The 18866-nt window shown below is 42.2% G+C and overlaps 1 non-coding gene and 1 pseudogene across 1 annotated transcript; one reads left to right on the plus strand and one right to left on the minus strand.

Moving 5' to 3' along the window:
* Positions 1 to 8693: 8693 nt before the first annotated feature.
* Trnat-ugu (transfer RNA threonine (anticodon UGU)) lies at positions 8694 to 8768 on the minus strand. Its single transcript has one exon. It is a non-coding gene; the product is annotated as a tRNA-Thr (tRNA).
* Positions 8769 to 15198: 6430 nt separating this feature from the next.
* LOC126109994 (5S ribosomal RNA) lies at positions 15199 to 15316 on the plus strand (annotated as a pseudogene).
* Positions 15317 to 18866: the final 3550 nt, after the last annotated feature.

Below are 18866 nucleotides of genomic sequence, written 5' to 3' on the forward strand. Positions count from 1 at the left end.
GTTTACTTAACTTTAATCCATCCTTTTGGTATACATCGTTCTTGTTGAGACATGCTTTAGACGATACAAGTGAGACTATCTCCAGATACGGTTAATTACAATCACTGTAAGGCTAATGGCGCCTTGCTAGGTCGTAGCCATGGACTTAGCTGAAGGCTATTCTAACTGTCTCTCGGCAAATGAGAGCAAGGCTTCGTCAGTGTAGTCGCTAGCAATGTCGTCCGTACAACTGGGGCGAGTGCTAGTCCGCCTTTCTAGACCTGCCATGTGGTGGCGCTAGGTCTGCAAGTACTGACAGTGGCGACACGCGGGTCCGACATGTACTAATGGACCGCCGATTTAAAGCTACCACCTAGCAAGTGTGGTGTCTGGCGGTGACACCACAAATACAACTTCCCTATGTACAGATTTTGGGTATTGTCGGCCGCAAGGAAGAAAATAGAACGGCACTTTGTTATGTATATACTTTTTTTAAAATTATACATACAGCTGAACGATATATATGGGAGAATCAATTTGTCTTATTGTCAAATGCTCATCTATCGTAGTTAAAACCGACAGCTAAAGAGAAAACAAAACTGCATGTTTTCAAAGCATTTTCTTTCTCGTAGTCTGTTTTAATAAAAAAGGCCTGCACATTGTTGTTTAAAAAATATACACTCGTATATCCGCCTGAATGTCTATTACAGAACCATAGAGAGGTCAATAACTTTTCGCGGTTTTTGTTAACAACGTTAAAATTCGGATATGGTGCACTGGCTTTTAATTTTTGAAATGTCATTATCTATTCCAGTGTTACTGAGTTTAACACTCGCCCGAATGATTTTGGTAGTTTAACATGAAGTTAAATTCATAATTAATTTTAGTTTTTGCAAACTAACCATATTTTATATTGAATTTGTTGCTTTATTTTTATCGGAATAATGAAGAACCCCATACTTGCTTAAATTTTTCTGACTTTATTAACAACGCCAATTACGAAGTCTTATTTCAAAATGAAGGAAAATGCTCTAATTAACAGCCACAAGTCACCGCTATTCATTCAAAAGTGTCTGTATACTTTCTACTACTGCTTTTATCCAATCACACTTTCAATATCTCCTGCACTCCTTACATTCGCAGAAATAGTTGTACTCAGGGTTTGACTTCGGCCGGAACGCGCCGAAACTCGCTGGAACAGGCCAGTACTGAACATTTAAAATATTATGTTTGTATGAAAGTGCAAGTAACGATAATTTGCCGCTGTCCCGGCACTAATTATCGTGAAAGCTGGTGAACAAAGTGTTGCAATGGGCAGGCTCGTGGTGTGTGTGTGTGTGTGTGTGTGTGTGTGTGTGTGTGTGTGTGTGTGTGTGTGTGTGTGCGCGCGTGCGCGAGTCGGTACATTTCGGTAACCGTCGTGTCGAGTGTGTTTTGTCTGCGGAATTTGTGATTTTTGTGGCTTGGTGTGGGGGAGGGAGCAAGTGGAATTGTGTGGTTGACCTAACATTTTAAAAATTAAGCACTGACTTTACCTTAATATTTACCAGAAGAACAACACTAAAGACGAACATTCAAAGCATCTAAAACATGCTGTTGGTCACTAGCCACTACAGTATTCTCAGTTCTCTTCGTGCTTATTTTTAAATCCTACTGATCATTTTCTTCAAACAGTTTCCCCAACATATAGATAGAGTCGTCATGGTCTTTGGGATTTATCACCTAGTCATCGGTGATACGCGACAGTGTAGTTTATCATCTCCCACTGTAATTCCCATACTGCTGGATTTACTCTCCCACGCCTCTAATACCACTTACAGAGTTATTTCACACAGCGGAGATACCAGTGTACGACCGTGTGTAAGCCCTTTACCAATTTGGAATTCCTTTATTAACACACTAACCAAATTGTTCTTGCCAGTATGTAGACATTTTAGACTTCACCTCACAATATTTACTTCTCTTTAACAAAAGAAGCGTTCCTAGATGAAAACTTATCTGTAGTTTTTCGTCTTGCTGCCGTATGAGGAATACGAAGTGCATCCCACGCGACGCTCCGACTGGCAGCGTAACAAGCAGCTGACTCTGGCCTGGTTCCGTCCAGACGGCTGTACTGGGCCAAGCGTACTCACCTGGAACAGAAAATGTAGGGTTTCATCAGGGTACTGTGAAAACTCTGCATAGGGGTGCACTCTTGTTAACGATATTACATTTATTGAATGGAAAAAAAACTGAGTACAGTTAGTTTAAGGGTTGGCAACACCTCAACGAGCCTGAGCAGGCAGCTACTGATTAGCCAAAATACAGAACGTAGTGGTGTTGATAGAATTTGAAATTACCCTGATGGCTCGTTGCAATTTAACAAGTAATAACAACAATGGTATAATCTTGATTCCATTGGGGATTCGTGGGAACCACGACAGTATTATTGTCAATAATTTTTGGATAAATGACAGCATCGGCCGTAAATATTGAAATGCTTTAATTTTACAGGTCGATTTCAGTCACTGCGGGACCATGAAGAGAAAATTACACAGGTCTTCGACATAAAAATTGTTTCAAATTTATTAAGTGATTTTTATAGTGTTTTAAACGCTGATTTCGGGAAAAATAGTGAAAAAATTCCATCACTTAGAGTTATTTCACAAACTGCTTGTCTAGTTTCAGCTTTCGTCGATATTTCAGCACTCTAGTGAGTTTGAATTGTGGTTTTTAGCATCTCCATAAACTGTTTTTTAGCCGTTTTTATATTAGATATACGTAAAATAAAGCCTAATTAGGAGAAATCAGCAGTATTTCCATGTCAATGTCTGTCTGTCGCACTGCCCCTTCCCCCGCCATCACAACACAATGAGCTTCCGCTGTTGTCCTTCAGTTCACAGTATCTCTCCACTCTATGCTGTTCACGTGTTGTTGTTACTGGCCGGCCGGAGTGGCCGTGCGGTTCTAGGCGCTACAGTCTGGAACCGAGCGACCGCTACGGTCGCAGGTTCGAATCCTGCCTCGGGCATGCATGTGTATGACGTCCTTAGGTTAGTTAGGTTTAAGTAGTTCTAAGCTCTAGGGGGCTGATGACCTCAGAAGTTCAGTCCCATAGTGCTCAGAGCCATTTAAACCATTTTTTGTTGTTACTGGTGCTTTAAAGTAGTGACTGTTTTCTTGTGAAGTTGTTTTATGGACAATGGACAATACCTACCAGAGGATGTATCAACTCGCCAGATTGCTTCTGCTACATTTGTGGTAACAATACCGTTCAGAAGCAAGAAAGAAACATTTCCGATTTTGTTGAAGCAGTTTATTTCGCCAGTTTTGGTATAAAGTTAGGCTATCAAGATAAGCCCTAGGCGCCAAACACAGTTTGTTCAGTGTGTGTTGAAGAACTGAGGCAATAGCCAGCCTCTGTGGCCGAGTGGTTCTAGGGGCTTCAGTCCGGAAGCGCGCGACTGCTACGGTCGCAGGTTTGAATCCTGCCTCGGATATGGACGTGTGTGATGTCCTTAGGTTAGTTAGGTTTAAGTAGTTCTAAGTTCTAGGGGACTGACGACCTCAAATGTTAAGTCCCATAGTGCTCAGAGCCATTTGAACCATTTGAACTGAGGCAATGGTTTCAACGTAAAAAGCAGTCCTTACGTTTTGGAATACCAATGGTTTGCAGGGAGCCCAAAACTCGTAGTGATGACTGCTAACTTTGTTCTTGCAACGTACGAGGTTTCAGTTTGAAAAACAAAAAGGATATTTCTTACCCTAACATTCAATCAGCCATTCGCCCTGTTCCTCATGGAAACAAAAGAAAAGGTAGCATGGACATCTTTTAAATTAGTTGTTACCGGTTTCCTAGGAAACAAAAGTGATCTAACCTAAAAGACAATCGTCTCAGACATGCTCGACAACTTTAAAAAGTTCATTTTCTCCACTGACATCTTGACTACTTCCCTGCAAACCTTAGTGATGTAAATGAAGAACAGGGCGGAAGATTCCACCAAGACGTCAAATAAATGGAAAGAAGATATCATGGAAGATGGAACGTCAACATGATAGCGGACTACTGCTGGATGATAAAAAGAGATGATCCTCAACGAGTCCACAACCGGAAAAGCAATAAAAGAAGCTCCAACAGAAAGCGAAAGCGTTATTATAACGACTTATGAGCTTAAAGAGAAAAGGAAGTGTACTGGAAATGTAGTTTAGAACATGATTTATAAATAAAATACAATTTTATAACTTTGGAAAAAATGTGATAAATTGCTTACATTTTGTTCTTATACCCAAAAATACTCCCTTTTTTGTGAAAAAACCTGAAGTGATACAAAAAATTGGATTACAATTTTGAAATCAGCGCTGTAAAGTACAAAAAAGTCAGTTATCAAATTTCAAACAACTTCCCAAAATTTTTTTTCTACACCTGTGTTACTCGAACCTTGTAGTCCCATATCATAATAGCGCAACATTTACCATGAGGTGTAACACGGACTGTGATGAGATTATTAAAAATTTACGGAAGAGCCTATCTTGTTAGCTTAGCAGCTGCGGATCCAACGTACACGCGTAGGTACGTTGGATCGGTAACTGTTAAGGTTAGAAGATGTGTTCTGTAAATTTTTTAAATTTATTGTGTGCAGTAGAAGTGAAGAGCTCTGTTGAAATTAATCATCACAGTTAACGTTACAGACACCTCATAGGAAATGTTATGCTTTTATGGTATGGGCCTACAAGGTTCGAATAATTTGCATTGAAGGTGGTCACACATTGACCGAAACCGGTCTGTAAAATAAGGGATTTCAATATTTAGGACCGATGCTGCCATTTATCCAAAAAGTTGACAGTGATATATGTTATGTGACACTAGGTAAGGGAATTATTTCAGATCGAGTAAGAGATATTACTGTTAAACCTACATGGAAGGAAGGTGACCGGGAAAACCTAAATACACTGCATGCAAGAAGAGTGATGCACCCAGTAGGGAAGGAGGAAACGAAATGAAACTTCACGGGTTAACAGAGTATGTGATTAGAAGACAGAATCAAATTTGGAAAGAACTTTGCAGTGTCTGCCCACTTACCAGTGACGTTCCACCTCGTCTGGTGTGCGTGCAGATACTGATTCGGACGGGTAGGGTATCAGAAAGCAGTTGTATCACCTCCTGAGGCAAGCCTGGGAACAACACGTCGATAGCACCTCTGCCAAAGAGGGATGCGCTGCAAGAGGCTGTTAGCAAAACTTTTGCTAGTGATTGCAGTGCAGTCTTCGAGAGAGAGAGGAGGAATTGTGTTGTACGTTGTGACGGAGTAAGATGTGTTTAGACCTTGCTGTGTGTAGGCAATAATATAAGAAAACAGTTTTTCATTCATGGAGAGATATTTTGTAAATTCACTCAGAAGACTTCGAAAGATATCGTAATATCATGTTTGCCGAGACATCCAAGAGTAGTAATTCATTTGGTCAGGGATTTAGAAACTGGAGATTTTTTTTATGAAAACAATTTGTGAATTGCTGGGTTTTCTTCAGGGCTGGATAGCATATATGTTTGTAAGAAAGCTAGGAGAATTTGTTTTTTTCCGCCATTAATGTAAATTAATTTTTAATATTTCACACGTTAAGGGGCTCCGGAACGCCCTATACTTGCAATGTTAAAATAACGCTTATAAATTACATCTTTCCTCCTCACAAAGTATTTGAGGTAGGAAGTTGAACTTTTTACAGATTATTTATTGGAATATGGGCTACAACTTAACACAGGGATTTTACAAAATTTTAGTTCAGTTATTAAAGATGATTTTTTTTCAATTGTAATGAAAATTCACAACATTTTTTTTGCAATTTTTTATTTATATATTCAAAAATATACAGTTTTTTGGAAAAGGGCTGTGTTAAATTATGCAGAAGGTACTGTGTAACATTTACTGAAAGTTTGAAACAAATATGTTTGGAAGATCCTTAGAAAACATGTAATTAGTATGATAAAATAAAAGTTTTGGGAATCGAGCGACAAAGATTGGATTAACTTTTTAGTGCATTCCAGGTCCATAGGATGGATTATCTTCATCCTCTGCAAACTCCTCCTCCAGCTTCCTCTCGTTCCTCCTCCTGTTTACTCTTGCTTGTATTTGCAGACTCTTTACAGCCCTGTCTGCAGCCCGAAGGCGTTCCTTGTCTAAAGCAAGCATCGCTCGTACCATGCTACAACCTATCTTCATTCCCATATTTCTAAATACCTTGCACCTTTGGCTTTCTTAAAAGCCTTCAGAGGATTTCTAATAACTTTACTTTTACTCATTATTATACTTCAACAAAACAGAGACTCAAGAAACAGAATTAATTACGAATATTTTCGAGATAACGACAGAGTAAATAAACATGAAACAATCGACAATCACACCAGCGATATATATTGAACCATCACAGGTTAGCCACAACACATACTTTATCTCACATCACTAAAATGTACCTGATGAACACGGACGTTAATAATAACACCATTTGACAGCAGTTTAACAGCGCCACAGTGGGTCACGCCCATGTAGAACACATTTCAAAAAAAATTTAAAAATAGTTGTAGTCTTCGGAATTGAATAAATTATATATCTATTAAAAGGTAATAGTCTGCAGATTCAGAAAATGCAAAAAAGTAAAAATTGAACTTTTCATGATTTTGAGCCTTTCCGGTGCCCCTTAAAATATTTTGTCTTAGTGATGTAAAGATTTGTTAATACAATTATTTTATTGTTTTTCCATCAATAATTCGTCTCTTTATTTCAAGCTTTACATAAATAATTTTTTTCTATCCCCAGTTTTTCAGTAATAGGACTTTAATTTGCGATGACGGTCGCGTTAATGAGATTTATTAGCGTGGGAGTTTTGTGGATGTCACTATAGTTCAAAGCACGCATTGCACACCACGTTGCTGGCAGTTTGAATTTTTATTTTTTAGCTAGTATAGCACCACAGCATTTATTCATTGTACAGACAGGTATGCCGTTTATAATTCACTAGTGATACAATCAACATTTCAGCAGTGACATACTTATCAGACAGGGAATTAATGGTATTTATTTCTGTTTCGTATGTTTCTCACAGTCATACTTGCTAACAGGACAGCATTGTTAAGTTTAACAGAACAGACTATACTGTTGCCCCGAGCGTTGCAATATGCAGTTTGATGTTGCATTGCTGGTCACTTTTCAAGAATCATCAGATTGGTTACGAACTTAAATACGAGCTTAGCTGTTTCTGTAATCGCGAGTTTAACTTCATATTATCACACAGACGAAATACCAGTGAATATAATACAGTACCACGCAACAAAAATAAATTAGTCACTTTCAGCGATACTGTCGCATGAAAGTAACACAAGAATCCGCAAGATCTCCGTGAGATATGGTTGCGCCCTCAGACACTCCGCAATCACTAGGAGCCGTAACCTGAAGTCACACCTGTCACCGTAACGCCAGCAATAACAACATTTTGCCTGCCCAAAACACTAAAAGTCTGAGGGCTCTCTCCTCTCTCCATGTGGTCACTTTACACGCCGACGACGGTTACCAGTGATAATGTAGAACCAGTACTCATCGCCGAACAGAGTGCGAGACCACCCACAAGCAGTGCGTGCTTCCCAGTCAGGGCACCATACCAGACGCAGCCTAGGTATTGCGCTGTGAACGGCAGCCTCCGCATGGGACAGTAATTCCCTTGTCTACCCGCCTGCGCTGGTGTCTGACCAATGGTGTGGGACTACACAGAATGTTGCACGAAGTCCATTCTTTGTTCTTACGTAGCAGGAGCAAATGTGAAGGGATTACGGTGTACTCTGTGCACAATACAGCGGTCTTCCCTCGTGGCAGTCAGGCGTGGTCGGCTCAAACGGCTTAAATACTGATTTATCCATGGGTTACAACTCATGTGTTGTGTTGCTGGGCAAGCAGTACAGTCTGATATTGTGCTCTTCAGCAACGTCGCAGATTTCAGGGTCCAAATGTGACGATGCTCCATCAAATATCAAAATATCTTTTCTAGGCTTGTATTTGGCAAAATGATGTATCCATTTGATGAATGTCACAGTAATCATTGAGCCTTTATCTGCCATTTCTACTGCTGTCCCAGGTGGCAAAAAGTCTTCCCATTCTGGCTTGCGTCGCTTTCCTTTGGAATGTCAAATTGCATTCCCACATCAGTCAATGGTAACCTTTTTCCCATGTCTGGGGCCAACAAAGTGCAAGCGTTTCTCATCGTTCTTCGCTGAAACTTCAGGAGACTTGTGGAGTGAGAGGCGACATCTCTTTTCGTCCATATTGTAGATGAGGTGGGGTTTGTCAAATAAGTTCAGTTCGGACAAGACCGTTTTCAGCTTCTGAAAATGATCATTTACAATACTGTCATTTAACTTTGCAGCTCTTCCTGGATTCAAGAGTTGCGCCTTCCGTCTTGCAATGTCTGGGTGTCGTCGTAGGAAAAGCTTGAGCCACTTGCGTGCAACCAGTCTCTTCATCTCATTAAACTTATTCTGCACACTATTCTTTTCACAATAAACATATACACATTTTCTGAGCACTTTTTCTGCAATTGGGTTCCCATCTTCAGAGAGTCCAAAAATTTTTTGGCAAAGTTATCTTTCCTCAGCTTCATCCAAACAAGTTCTTAGAATTATATTCATACCTTCAGCTGCTAATGGGCGTATATATATATATATATATATCTCCATGGGTACAGGTGAAAATGTGTGCCTCGACCGGGACTCGAACCCGGGATCTCCTGCTTACATGGCAGACGCTCTATCCATCTGAGCCACCGAGAGCACAGAGGATAGGGCGATTGCAGGGACTATCTCGCGCACGCCTCCCACGAGACCCACATTCTCACCTTGTATGTCCACACTCTACATTCGTAGTGTCCCACCCCAACAGCCTCATTACTCGTGGAAGACATCTTACCAAGTCCCATAAGAGTTCGGGGAATATGTGTGCATACGCACAGAAGAAGGAGGCCATGGTCAGTATTGCCAGAACTATGTACCTGTTCTTTCGGGCATGTCCGAAAGAACAGACACCATGTCCATATACGTAAACAAGTTTTTCGTCCCAAACTTTTGGTTGTTAGTCCACAACTTATGTGGTTGCGTAACGTACATCGAGGAATCCTGTATGGTTTCCAAGCGGCTCTGACAGGAGTCCCCTCAGCAACAGCTTCCGTAGCTCGTTTTAAATTATCTGCATTCCAAGTTGCTCTTTTTCCCTGTCGCTTCATCTAAAAACAAACATTTCCAGCAAGCCAGACTTTTCTGAATCAGGGCTGTAATGTACCACCGTACTTCAATTATAGCTACTAAAAATTATTGATCTAAATGTAGAACGCCCTGTCACAAAGATTACCAAGAAGGAATTTTTTTTTTGACATTTCTTGCCACGGCCAACTAAAAGATCAGTTAAAATGAATAAAATTATTTGGATTTAATTTGGAGATAGTAAATACGTGTTACATGAGGTTTCCCAGGATACACTAAAATTAAATATGCATTGTCGTTATGCACAGCTCTATACAACAAAGTGCCTAATAACGCCCGCACGGGCGTTGCTTGGGGCGCCACGAATGGGCCTCGTTGGCAACAACCAGTTTAAAACGCGTGTGCGTTTATTGTTTAAAAAGAAACTTATTATTAGGAAGATAATTCCACTATCTTAATACAGCACAATTTTCTGATCATAAATACATATTTACTAGTAAAAATGCTTCATAACCGAAACGATTGCTTTAGATGAAAGGTACCGAGAAAATAAGAATCAGCCCTCCTTCGTTGATCGCCGTAGCAGAACTGAAAGTAAAATGGCCGGTACGACAGCAGGTGCGGAAATAGTTGTTGCCTTGACAACTACATGTCACAAGCTATCGCTACCGAAGACATTTAGCACTGTTTTCAAACTTTCTACGCTAGACTATGAGAGTGGGCCTCATTAAGAACCGGGCCTTATTTGCTACATGTACCTTACTAAACACGAAGAGCATTAGGCATAATGCCCTCTGGTGTCCGCTTTATCCATCATACAGAACTGTAGCTCTAACAGTTTACTTTCAAAGTTAACACTTGAATCCGAAAATGTCTTGTGATACATACCAAGTATTTAGTTGCTCCCTCCTGGCATTTATGAAGTCATACTGATTTCCCTACTTTATTTTTAAACTTTGGTGAAAGGATTCCGTTTCCATCGCCACTTTCATCAGTTAATCGAAGAGAGAATGATTGAGTAGGATGAAATACGTATCAGCTGCGCCTGGTGTAACGTTGAATTGGAAGCTAATGGTGATTTTACACACCGTATATGGTGCTTAGATGTGGCAGTCGCAACAAGGTTAGATGTTGCTTACGATGTCCTTAACTCACGTTACGGGGTGCAAGGCGGCGTATTACCATAGAAAGTAATGAATCAGGGAGAATAAATAAAAACTTCGAGGTTTGCCGATGACATTATTATAGTGCTAGAGACGATAAAGATTTGGAAGAGCAGCTGAAGGGAATCGTTAGTGACTTGAAGTGAGACCAACTAAAGTTAAACAATAGTAATCGAATGTGGTCGTATTAAATCAGTGGATGGTGATGGAATAAGGATCGGAAATGGAGTCACTAAAAGTAATGGATGAGATTTAATATATATAAATGGAATTTATTGAGAACCAGTATTAAATTATGTGCTATGAAATCGTTTCTGCGGGTATTTGTGAGGGGTATAGTCCTATATGAAAATGAAAAGTGGAGAACGAACATTTCAAACTCGAAAAGGAAAGAAGCTATTGAAACGTTGTTCTACACAAGAATGCTGAAAATTACATGGTTAAATAGAATAGCTAATGAGGAGAACTGAATCGAACTGGGGAAAGAGGGGTGTTGAGGTGCAGCTTCACTAGAAGAAAAGATGTCTTGATAGGACACATTCTGAGGCATCAAGGAATATTTAATTCGGTAATGGAGGGAAGTGTCAGTGGCAAAAATTTTTGAGGAAGAGGTAGACGTAAGTGCAGTGACCAGGTTCATACGGATGTGGGGTGCAATAGATATTCAGAGCTAATGAGACTTTTACAAGGTAGAATAGCGTCGCTGGCCGCGTTGGTCTAGCGGTTCTAGGCGCTCAGTCCGGAACCGCGCGACTGCTACGGTCACAGGTTCGAATCCTGCCTCGGGCATGGCTGTCTGTGATGTCCTTAGGTTAGTTAGGTTTAAGTAGTTCTAAGTTCTAGGAGACCGATGACCACAGATGTTAAGTCCCATAGTGCTCAGAGCCATTTGAACCATTTTTGAATAGCGTCGAGAGCTGCATCAAATCAGTCTTCGGACTAAAGGCCGCCACAAAAACAACAGCAACAACAACAACAGACATTTATTTATAACTACGACAATCAGTAGAATATCAGAATGTCATGAAAACGCTAAACGAGAAAATTGCTAAAGTTACGAATAGAAAATAGAAGTCGCACGGCGAAAGTGATAGTCTTGTTTTCCATCTAGTAGTGAACCTCTACCATTTCCGCAATTTTGACCCTTAAATCTTATGACACTCCGTACAGCTGTCTGCAGCAAGGCTGAAAGTAAGTTGGAGACGAAGCTGTCAGCAGTGATCCCACTGTCGGGCTGTCACACCGCTCTAGATGTCAGTCAGCTAAGTCGTTCAATACCTTCTGCCACATTTCCCCCTCCTACAATGTTGAGGAATCAGGAAAGGGGAGTGAGTGACGGATTTGGGAGGGGTATGGGAGGCAGAGGTGAGCTTTGGGACGTCACGGCACACCTGGAGCGCGCAGGCGCGGCGCGGTAGTGATGACGTATCAGTGGCCCGTGATGGCTGCTGAATAAACATTGGCTGATTAGTCGTCCGCGCCGGCGAGCACACAAATCATTACCATGCAGATGGACGCCGGCGTCCCTACTAGCCCCTGTGGGTGACACTGGTATGCCACCCGGACAGCGCACGCGCTGCACGGGTAGCGCATCGCACTGCACGCAGGCGTCAGCTGGCAGTGGGTTTTATCCTCCCGAGGACGCTTACCACCTGCTCGCTATGACCTGATCTACACTATTTGTGACGGGAATCTACGTTCTAGTTATGCGGTACAGGGACTCCGCTACGTACGGCAGTGCTAGGCATGGCGATATACGGTAAATGCCCTCCTGAGTGAATGTAAAACTGAAACTTCCTGACAGATTAAAACTGTGTGCCGGACCGAGACTCGATTTCGGAAACTTTTCCTTTCGCGAGTAATCACTCTGCCGACTGTGTTACTCAGGTACGACTCACGGCCCGTCCTCATAGCTCTACTTCCGCCAGTACCTGGACTCCTAGCTTCGAAACTTCATAGAACCTCTTCTGCAAGATTAGCACTGCTGGAAGAAAGTCCTCAGCTCGATTTCGGAAACTTTTCCTTTCGCGAGTAATCACTCTGCCGACTGTGTTACTCAGGTACGACTCACGGCCCGTCCTCATAGCTCTACTTCCGCCAGTACCTGGACTCCTAGCTTCGAAACTTCATAGAAGCTCTTCTGCAAGATTAGCACTCTTGGAAGAAAGTCCGCAGCTCGTGGCCGTGCGGTAGCGTTCTCGCTTCCCACGTCCGGGTTTCCGGGTTCGATTCCCGGCGGGGTCAGGGATTTTCTCTGCCTCGTGATGACTGGGTGTTGTGTGCTGTCCGTAGGTTAGTTAGGTTTAAGTAGTTCTAAGTTCTAGGGGACTGATGACCATAGATGTTAAGTCCCATAGTGCTCAGAGCCATTTGAACCATTTTTGAATCTGGAAGAAAGGATACTGCGCAGACATGGCTTAGCCACGGCCTGAGGAATGTTTCCAGAATGAAGTGTTCACTCTGCAGCGGAATATACAGTGACATTACACTTCTTGGAAGAATAAAACTATTCGTCTATTACAGTAAGTGAGATACACTCCTAACAAACGCTCGTAAATATCCCACGAAAATTCTTCTCCGAGTTGTGAACAGTTCTTGGTATGGAGTACAAATTGCTTCATTACTCACTTGGAAACAGATAAACTACTTGATCAAACAACACAATACATTATTATTATTATTAATATTGTTATTATTACTACTATTTGTGGCAATGGTCAGTCACGAGGGAATGGTGTCCTGAAGTCTTCCGATTTGTGTCAGTTCACAATAAGGACAGCCAGTAATAAAGTGATTCAGAAACAGTAAGAGCGGTGCATACGTTTTAATTTGGTTGATTTGAAATGGGATACAGCGTGTGGGTCACATATGCTTTGTAACGATGGTCTCTCTTCTTTTTCTGAGAAGGGGCTTTGGTAGCAATCAAGATGCATCAGGAACTGTTTCATCACTCATTCTATCTCGCACAGTACCCGTAAAGGAGTCACGGGAAAAAAATCATGGCATATGGATTATGGAAGTGAAAACAGATCTGAATGGACTTGTGACGTGACTTAGGATTTGTACTGACGGGCAAACCAAACATGAAAACCAAATATGAAAACAATTTCCCGGGATATGGACGCGTCATGAGTCGTGTTTGGGTATCTCAGCTGGTGGAGCACTTGCCCGCCTTAGGAAAAGGTCTCGAGTTAGAGTCTCGGTAAAGCACACAGTTTTAATCTGACAGGAAATTTCACATCAGCGCGCACTCCGCTGCAGAGTGAAAATTTCATTCTCAAAGAAAAACTGTCATTAACCTGAAGGTTGTTCGGAACGCCACTGGTGCTTACCGTAGTTGCAGCGACGAAAGATGGCTGTCGAATTTATGATCTTGCTGCACACGCAGGTCACGATTTCTCCGACAGCTAATGGGCGTTCAGTAGTATTCTGGGCGCTTCGCTGTGAATGTCGAAGCCAAGGCGAGCATTTAAGATAATCGTAGCAAGTTATTTAGTGAATTTTAATTCCATTTCTTACGAGTTGTCATCGCTGATGGTGATAGTGAGTGATAAATTCTACGTAAGCAAGCGAGAGACCTAGTTTGGAGGATACACTCTTTGTTCAAGCGCAAAGAACGTTTAGGCACTTAGATTCGACAATACGGTGCGAAACACTATCGTTCGTGAATGGGACTGGTATAGAGGTGGAGGTGGTATGACCTTGCCTTCCTTCGACTTTGGACTAACTAACCTATCCATTTATAGAGTAACCTACAATTTAATGTAGACTCCAAACTATGGTGCAACTAGTAGACTGAAAAGGGCAGGATTTACTGAACCTGTGGTCAGTACGAGTATGGGCAGAATGAGCAAAGGATACGGGAAACAACAGGGATCGTCAGGGGAAAATGGAAGTCAAACAAAACAAGGAGTGATCAGAATTGGGGATCGAGGTGGAATGGAAGGAAAATCGGAGAAGCAAGTACACACCGAACAGCATGCCAAAGAACAAGGATAGTGAACCATACAGGAGAAGAACAGGATGTTACCACTCGAGCAGACAGAGTAGAGGCTACAGAAGATGAGCTGAGATGTGGAACAGAAAGAATGAAGGGGTACTGTGAGGAGAAGAATAAAATGCAAGCTAGGAAAGAGACCGGAGTGGAAGAAGAAGAAGATGTTGCACATCTGTCTCAATAGACAGGCGGGTATCGAGACGAAGCAATGATATGAGTATTACATCGAATTGCTGTGGTATTTCAAGGCCTTTGACATAAGATGATGATAGAAATTTGGATGTATGTCGTGGTATCTTGATTTAGTGGAACACACTATTTCAGTATTTTGATAATATTTACATTAACAATGATCTCAGCGTTGGCATCTAATCTCTGAGATTTTTTTGGCTCGGCATCCAGAAAACATTACTTCTCACTGCCAGATCATCATCCAGTGTTGCCTATGTGGAGGAAACCCAAATATAACAAGAGTTTCTCAGTTATTAAGCATTTATTTTACAGCACTTTCAACTTCATGACGTTTCCATCAATGGCGTGTACACTGCCTTAGTCCATTTTGCAAATCTCTCATCCTCCGATTGAAAGTATTCAAACATCACAGTGGAGGTGCTCTGCTGACATCACTCCGAATAGATTGCACCCTATTAGATATACCTTTTCGCCCTTTTGCATGTGGAATAAGTTCACATAAATCTGTAAACAGCATAGAAGTACTTTATGGAAACATAGGCCAATAATCAGAATAGGGCGAATTCAAATGAAGCGTAACATTAGCATCAAACATGTTCAGCATTTAGGCAAAGACAGGCCATTGGAGTTTGATGTGAACATAATGAAACAAGGGCAACGGCCTTGCCGCAGTGGATACACCGGTTCCCATGAGATCACAGAAGTTAAGCACTGTTGGGCGTGGTCAGCGCTTGGATGGGTGACCATCCAGGCCGCTATGCGCTGTTGCCATTTTTCGTGGTGCACTCAGCCTCGTGATGCCAATTGAGGAACTACTCGACCGGAGAGCAGCGGCTTCGGTCAAGAATACCATCATAACGACTGGGAGAGCGGTGTGCTGGCCCCACGCCGCTCGTATCCGCATCCTCCACTGAGGATGACACGGCGGTCGGATGGTCGCGGTAGGCCACTCGTTGCGTGCTTTTTATAATGAACCACAGCAAGAGTCTGTTTTATTTTTTGTCGTTGTGAGTCCTAAATTTCTGCTGTGTCTATACTGCCCTGTACCTCGTGAAGTTACTGATGAATACTGCTCTAACTTTTTTAATAGCTGCAAAGCTTCTGAAAGGCCCCGTAGATCTTAAAAAGTTAAGACACTGTGTAACGTGTAGATAATCTCTTGAAACGTCCGGTGTAGCTTAGTTTTTCGAGGAATGATGTATAGGTTAATTTGTGAATGTTCTTATGTAGCTCAACTTCTGGAACACACTGTGTAATTTACAGGCGGTCGGAAAAAATGTATAAAAAATTACCAGGGCTACATACGGTGCAGGAAAATCGTGGGCATTCGAAAAAGCTTCCAGTTGTCTCGGAATGAACAAATAGAGGTTCTGTGATCTTTTCAAGGGTATCTTACACCATTCGTCCTGGAAAACAGTGACACGTGCAGGTCACTGAGATGGATGACGTCCGAGCACCCTTCTCTCAAAAGCGGGCCGCAAAGGCTGAATAATACTGAGATGCGGTGAATGTGGTGGCCATGGCAGGGGGGATGCGGCTGTTCATCCCCGAGCTTTCAAAACCAGTCCTGGTAGATGCGAGCTGTGTGAACCGGGGCCCTGTCGACTTCGCACACAGCATCACCATTGCGGAAAATCCATTGTACCATTGGATGGACCTGATTAGGGAAAATGGTCACTTAAACCTCGACAGTAATGCGACCTTACAGAGTAACCACGGGACCCATGGAATACTATGATACGACTGCCCAAACCATTACCGAATCACCGCTATGTTTCACTCTTGGGACGTAAACGTGGCCAGAGGTGGAAACAGTGTGAAACGAGACTCATCCGACCAAATGACTTTCTTCCATTGCTCTATAGTCAAAGTTTTATGGCTGCAGCGCCGCGTTACCCTATTACGGACATTTACATCACTGGTGAGTGTTTTTCGAATTCCAGCTTGCCCTGTAATTCCCAGCGTCTGGAGCTCCTTGCGTGTCTGTTTTGGTTCTGACTGGGTTCGCGAGTGTGTCATTCAGTCCTGCTGTCACTTTTGCAACTGTCGTCCTCTCTTTTTGCTCGCAGTCCTCTTCAGTGACCGTCCATTACGATGACTCAGTACGCACTTTAGTCCACATTATGACTTACCAGGAAAGTACTTGGGCTCGAACAAACACAAATACACCAAAATCGTGTGAGAAATAATGTAAAGGTCTCTTATTGCACTATTGATACTTCCGCATCTGCAAAACTCTGCAGTGGTCCGTTAGAGGCCTCTGCGTATGCCATGCCGCGTTGCACACTGACCTGCCGGTACGCCAGTCGGGACCAGTAGGGACGGTGCAGTGTGCCTCTGAAGTTGCGTTCTGGTTCAGAATGGTTCAAATGGCTCTGAGCACTATGGGACTTAACATCTTAGGTCATCAGTCCCCTAGAACTTAGAACTACTTAAACCTAACTAACCTAAGGACATCACACACATCCATGCCCGAGGCAGGATTCGAACCTGGACCGTAGCAGTCCCGCGGTTCCTGACTGAAGCACCTAGAACCGCACGGCCACCGCGGCCGGCTTGCGTTTTGTGACATTATTTGTGTATTGAAGCGTCAGATGTCTCGGCGATTGGTAATCAATCCTGCTAATGTATTGCGATTGGTTGAGATGAAGTTACGAATAACCCTTCGTCGTGAAGATGGTATTGGTCTGGAAGACGAGTCATTAGCATGTTTTCTGGTATCTATTATGGTGCAGAAATATGAGCATAAGTTTGAAACAGATACTGTTGTAACACCAGCACATAATGATGATAGGGATGATAATGACGAACAACTCATTGCAAACGGTAGTTCTACGGCAAGTACGGGAAGAGGCGATGGAAGCAGTGACAGTGAATACCAACCGTCTCCCAAGAAGAAGATTAAAGTTGCAAGTATCATCACGGCGCTTGATGACAACACACTGGAGAACATGTGCGATGATTATTACGTAAGAGGTTTCGACACATACGACAAGCTTCTGAAAAGATACCCTAAACTGAAGTCTAAAAGCAATATTAAAAACATACTGGAATACGTGGCAAAGAAAAGAGAAGGAAATACAGTTTTCAAAGGAAATCGTACACTGCTGTTCAAGACCATCAAGGAGCGTGTAATGGCGAAATTCGATGAGGCGCGAGAATACGGTTCCACCGTTCATTATTGGCATTCACAACATTGGGCATTGGACGTAGCCAAAAATTTCGGGTGTACAAACTTTACAGCTTCACTAGGATTTATTACTAATTTGAAAAAGGAGTTTAGGATAACATCACACGCGTATCACTATGCTCCAAGCACGAAAAGATAAGGATGACGAAGAAGAGCTGATTCAAAGAGCTCAAACGTTTGTTGTTGACGTCAATGAGCATATCACGAGAGAAAACATCAATATTAGTTCTATATGGAACTGTGATCAGAGCCAGTTCAACTATGAACTTTTTTGTGACACAAGACTATCCATGAAAGGGGAGAGAAACACTGTCGCGATGTTGCAGTCAGTTAACTGTGCAACACATAGTTACACGATCGATGTTGCTATATCAATGGACGGACGATTGGCAGACAAACTCTATATTTGCTTCCAAGAATCCAGTGGAAAGTTTGGACCCCGCGTGTCAAGGGAAATAGAAACGCGGTACGCTCCAAATATCGTCGTCGATGCAAGTGTGAGTGGGAAGATGACGAAACAACATCTGAAGACGTTTTTTCTGTCAGTTTTGAATCCACATTTGTCGAGAAAGTCATTAGAACTTTGTGACTACTGGACTGAACATAAGGATAAACGAGTACTACTGGAAGCATCTGTCGGAAAACAAGCAGATTTAAAAATCACTCCGCCTAAAACTACAAAATATGCAAAACCGCTGGATGTCTATTTCTTCAGGTAATATAAAATATATGCCAAGAGAACAACAGACTACATTAAACTTCGTTCCAGTAATATGCAGCCGAAATTGCACGACAGCTTCTTTATCATGAATATGCAGTCTGTCATTTACACTCAGTTATCTGCGGGAGTCTACAGCCCAATGCTTCGTTACACGTGGCAGAACGCTAGCTACGATATTTTTGAACCAGTGAACAACTTCAAAAGTGTCACTGACGTGGCGTTCAACACTGATATTATAGAATGTGCAAATACGCCATGTGATCAACTTGCATTTCTTCACTGTGCATTTTGCAGTCATTCGTATTGCTCGGAGCATTTTATTGACATTCCGCATTTACATTTGTAGTTAAGATTGCTGCATTGCGTATGGCGTCTACAATTACATCTACAGTGACATCTACAGCATGACT

The sequence above is a fragment of the Schistocerca cancellata genome, chromosome 12 (genome assembly GCF_023864275.1).
Source record: "Schistocerca cancellata isolate TAMUIC-IGC-003103 chromosome 12, iqSchCanc2.1, whole genome shotgun sequence".
NCBI classification, from domain to species: Eukaryota; Metazoa; Arthropoda; class Insecta; order Orthoptera; family Acrididae; genus Schistocerca; species Schistocerca cancellata.